The sequence below is a fragment of the Physcomitrium patens genome, chromosome 6, assembly GCF_059467195.1.
Source record: "Physcomitrium patens ecotype Gransden chromosome 6, ASM5946719v1, whole genome shotgun sequence".
Taxonomy (NCBI): Eukaryota; Viridiplantae; Streptophyta; class Bryopsida; order Funariales; family Funariaceae; genus Physcomitrium; species Physcomitrium patens.
This window is the reverse complement of record NC_143415.1, coordinates 11,671,975-11,677,666: the sequence shown is the minus strand read 5'-3', so window position 1 is coordinate 11,677,666 and position 5,692 is coordinate 11,671,975.

The window sequence follows — 5,692 nt, the reverse complement described above, 5'->3', positions numbered from 1 at the left end:
ATTATCCAAAGAAGCAACGCAATCATAAAATAAAGAGTATGATTTTCAAAGAGGATAATGTGTTGAAAAATGAATTTTTTTAGCTGTAATAGAGACTATATGGTTGGAATCTTACATAACATCTAATAAAGGTCCTATTTTCTTTTTAGATCCTTCATCTTATTTCACAAAAGAAGTTTATTTAATACCAAAAAATTATAATGTCTTAACATTGTTAGATTCAAGAGCCTAAGTCTATTTTATAGACAAAGACTTTGTTAAAAATCAAGAAATATTTTTGGTTAAGAAAACCAAATATGTACATATAAAAATAATAGATAGTTGTTCCTTATCTTTTAAAGATATTATACATGAAATTTTTATTTTAGATTTGGTAACTAATTATCATAATAGTTTAGTAATATTTAATGTGATTAGATCTCCTTTTTATTTAATTATTTTAGAATTATCGTGGCTTGAAAAGCATAACCTTCAAATAGATTAGATTTTTTGTAACCTTGATTTTTCTTATGATTTAGCTCAAGCTTCTGCTAGGCAAGTAAAAATTTATAATACCAATATATCTAAACCATTATTGATAGGTACTAGAACTTTCATATATACTACAAAAAAATTTCATCTTTTGCTATATATTTCATACCTATTTTTGATAGAGAAAAGATTTCAAGTCACATTCCACATCAATATTAAGATTGTTAAGACATTTTTGAAAAAAATAAATATAAATATTCTTCTAGAGAGTTATCTTTATAATTATTCTATTGATCTTTAAGAAAGAGCTTAACTATCATTTGGACCAATCTATAACCTATGACAAAATGAGTTGGTTGTATTCAAAGAATACATTGATAATAATTTGGCTAAGAACTTCATATACTATTTTAAATCTCTAGAAAGGACTCTTATCTTATTTGTAAAGAAGAAAGATAGATCTCTACAAATATATGTGGACTATCAAGGATTCAATAAGATCACTATTAAGAATAGATATTTTCAACTTTTGATCTTAAGACTTTTGAATCAACTGAATTAAATAAAGAACTATACAAAATAGATCTATAAGGAATATATAACCTAATAAGTATTACAAAAATAGAAAATTCTATTTTAAATCAAGTATATATATTTCAAATATAATATTATACTTTTTGTACTCAAAAATGTATCAATTAATTTTTAACATCTAATAAATGATATTTTTATGAGTTTCTTGATGATTTTATTATCTATTATTTATTTAATATTTTAATCTATTCTAAAAATATAGAAGAACATAAAATTTATATTATTTTTATACTACAAAAATCATGAGATATAAGATTATATACCAAGATGGAAAAATATATATTTTATACTACTTAAGTTGACTTCTTAAGGCACACTATTTCAAAAAATGGTCTTATAATAGATTCTATAAGGTCTAGACTATTATGGATTGTAAAATCTCAAAACTAGTCAGAGATAGACAATGCTTTTTGAAATTAACCAATTATTACTAGATCTTTATTAAAAACTTTTTTCAAGTTGCAACTCCTCTTCTACGCTTGACATGTAAAGAAAAATTTGAATAGAATAAAGAAGCTTATAGATCTTTTGAAGCCTTAAAGATAACATTTATTTTTATATAAATCTTATATTATATCAATTTTTTTAAGATATTTTTTATAAAAATAGATACATTAGACTTTGTTGTAGGTATTATTTTATTACAAATGAGAGTGAATGACAAGTTCTACTTGCTTGATTTTTATTCTAAAATATTTTTAGGAGCCAAAATTAAGTGCAAGTTCCATATTAAAAAGCTTCTTGTAATTATGAATTCATTTCAAGAATAGCGCCATTATTTTAAAAGTGCTTTGAATTCAATCATTATATATATGAATTACAAGAACCTTGAGTATTTTATTTTAACATATATTTTGAATTATTATTAAGCTTGTTGAAACATGTTCTTATGAAGATTTAATTTCAAAACCACTTATCGACTCAAAAACAATAAGATTTATTAGATGCACATTTAAGATGTTTATATCTTATACCAAAAGAAAGAAATGTAACTTTTAATCAGTAAAGAATAATTTTTTTGAATCCGAAGGTGTCAAGGATATGAATCTTGAAGAAAGGAAATCCTTAATATACTCTTGTGTCACTCAAAAGAACTAGAAAGTCACTCAAAGATGATATAATAATGAACTAGAATGGCTATTGCCAAAAACACAAAAACTAGAAAGTCTTGAAATAAGACTAAGGACTAGAAAGGCATTGACAAGAGTGAAGAAGGATTCACTGTTGCCTCTTAATTAAGAGCTAAGTGGTGATATCTTATAGGACTTTCAAAATATATTGACTTTGTAAGACACACATCTTAACTTACAAGGCAAATTTTCTATATGTGCACTATATAATTAGCTTATTTTTGAAGCTATGAATACATAATTAACTTCTTGACCAAGTTTCTAGCCTACCAATCAACTACAAATATATATTAAGTCAGAGCAATATTGTTGTGATGTAACATGACTAATAAGTAAAAGTAGAAAAAGAAATTATTATATTATAGAACATCTTATTTCAAATATTATAGCAAATTATCTTAAAAAATAGACAAAACTCCAAAAGAAAGTGAATTAAAGATCTAAATGTTATCTTTTTACAAAGTAAGCTTTTACGTACTCTGTAAGACCATAAATAAGGCAAAACAAGATAGATTAGAAAAATAAAGAATATGAGTATATGAAGGAGAAAGTTAAGAGTTGATTTTAGAAAAAATTAATTCAAAAAGAAAAGTTTTGATACTAAAAGAAGATTGCTTATCAATCTAAGTCGAAATCAGACCTTGAGACACAAAACTAGGCATCTACAACAACTCCACAATTCTTTTATAGATCAAAGAATAGAATTTAAAGAAAAACTTGATAAGATTTTTTTGAAATTTTATTTTAAGTAAATTGAATATACAATGAATTTGTAAGAGCTTTTCAAAGTCACAATTATTTTAGGTGATTCTAGAACTTGTGAAATAAAAAGGATATTATATTTTAGAAAATTTCTTAAATTTGGTAGTAGATCCATAATTCAAATTTTGAAGACTTATGTAAATAGTTGTTTGGAGTATATGCTATAAGTTTGAGCTTGATCAAATAGTTGAATTAAAGGTTATTGAATTTTAAGTAGGTTGAAGTCTCAAAAATTAGACTTTGAAGAACAATTAGAATTTCTAAGATCTTCAATAATCTACTAGTTAAATTAGAGTGAAATTTATATATAAGAGTAATATACTTGATTTGTTATACATGTTTGAAATTTAAGAATAATTTAATGATTTAAAAAGAAGATATTAGTATCAAAAGTTCAACATTCAATTGGAATAGGAGGCCGGTCAATACTCAAGAAGATTTTAGGATTTTTTTTTTATTTGATTTATGCAATTATCCTCAAATTTTGTATATTATTAGTTACTTAATTATTGAAAAGTGTATAAAATTTTAAGCAAGATCAATGATTTAATCGATAGATATTAAGGTTCTAAGTTGTACTAGAATTAAGTTAAGTTGATTAGGTTTTGATTAGGATTTGGTTTAGGATTAGGATTGGATTAGGGTTTAAAATTTGATTAGAATTTAGAATTTAGGATTTTCTTAGAATTTAGAATTTGCTTAGAATTTAAGGTTTGATATAGGGTTTGATTGAAGGCCATTAGGATTTCAATTAGAATTAAATTAGGACTTAGTTGAGATTTATTTAAAATATATTTTTAATTATTTTAATATTTCTTTTGGATTTCTTAGGTATTCTTTTAAGATTTATTATAGATTTCTTTTGAACTCTTTTAAAATTTCTTATTATTTCTTTTGTAATTTTTTAAGGTTTCTTTTGAATTTGATTTAAATTTTTTTAGTTTTTTTATGGTTTAATTAGAATTTATTTAATATTTTATTAGAATTAAGATTTTTTCTTATAATTTTTATTACATCTTCCATAATCACATACTTGGTGCATTTTTAAGCAAGACTTCACATAATACTACAATATCTATGAAGCTTCTAGAAAGCTTTTTTAGAAGGTATTATAAAATTAACCTACTTTTATCTATTCATATAGGTATTTATTAGAATACTTATGTATATTTGTAAAATTACTTCTTTTTTTAGAAATAAATTCTACAATGAGCGATCTTCATATGTTGAGAGAATCCAAGATGTCGTAAATTATATTTGCTACATATTATAATCTTTGGTTGCTTTAAGATGATTGATAGGTCTTCTCAGCCATTGATAGTTTCTCATACAATAGCAAGAAGATCACCTTGTTATTTGATCATTGTAGAAGCTTTTGTAACTTCCTTCAAATAAAACATTTAGAAAACTGTTTAGAGTTGTTTCTACCTCTAATAAAATCACCAAACCTTTGAAGTCCCTTCTAAGATTGTAATACCAAGTATGTTGTATCTTGCCATCTATTCATGGAAAGACATATCTTTCTTACAGATCTTCATCTCAGTTATGTCATCTTGAAGGTTGTGACAATTATAATGCATTGTCTAGTAAGTTAGCAAATAAAAGTTCTTGAGTTGAATCAGCTGATTCTAGGTTTTCCATCTCCTTAGCATCACAAATACACAAAAGCTAAAAAAAAAAAATAGAATGTAGAGTATTATCTTCTTTTGATCTTGTTTCTTTTATAGCAAAGATTTGATATTTTTCATCTTGATTTTGATGGATGTTATTGATGAAAAGCTTCAGATTTCTTTGCTTTATTTATAAGATTCTTTGCTAACTCCTATGTATATTCACTAATATCATATCTATGCCAATAAACAAGATATTTCAATATATTTTGGTGCCGCCTTAAATCTAAGACTTTTTTTTATCTAAAACTCTTAATTATTATCTATTTTTATAAGAAGAAGTAGCATTTGTCTTATCTCAAGATATTCATTGTGTTATATGGTTCAAGAAGAGATATATGAAATATGAAGTGGATCTTCATAGACTCTGATAGATATAATCAATATGCAATAAGATTGACTTATTTACTAATAGAAAAAAGTCTAAGCTTACAATAGTCTAACTTGTCACAAGGATGAAACATCTTAATATTACGTCAAAGTAATCATACCTTATTACTTACATTATATTGTGGTTGTTCCTTGTAATAAATATTTGCACTATTCTTTTGTAGTTCTTGAACTCTCTTTAATTGCACCTTCATTGTTGCATGTAGCTTTGACAAATAATTTGAAAAATCTTTTATCATAAGATTAACTTTTAAAAAGTCAAAAGTATCAAGTTATGGATGATAACCATAATTGGCAAAAAAGGAGTTTTTTGAATAGAAGAATGTATTAAATTATTGTATGCAAACTTTGCCAATGATAAAAAAGTTATCCAATTATCTTAATGATAGTTGATGGTACACTTTAAGTACTACTCGAAAACTTGATTCATCCATTCTGTTTGTCTATTAATTTGAAGATAAAAAGTTGAAGAGAGCTTTATATCCACCTTTAAAATCTTGAAAAGGGTTCTCCAAAATCTTGATATAAAGTAAGTTCCTCTATTTAATATAATATCTTTAGGTAATCCATAATAAAAATAGATATTATTAAAAGAAAGTTTAGCTATTTTTTCACATATAATAGATTTTATATATGGTACAAAATATGCCATCTTTATAAAATAATATATTACTA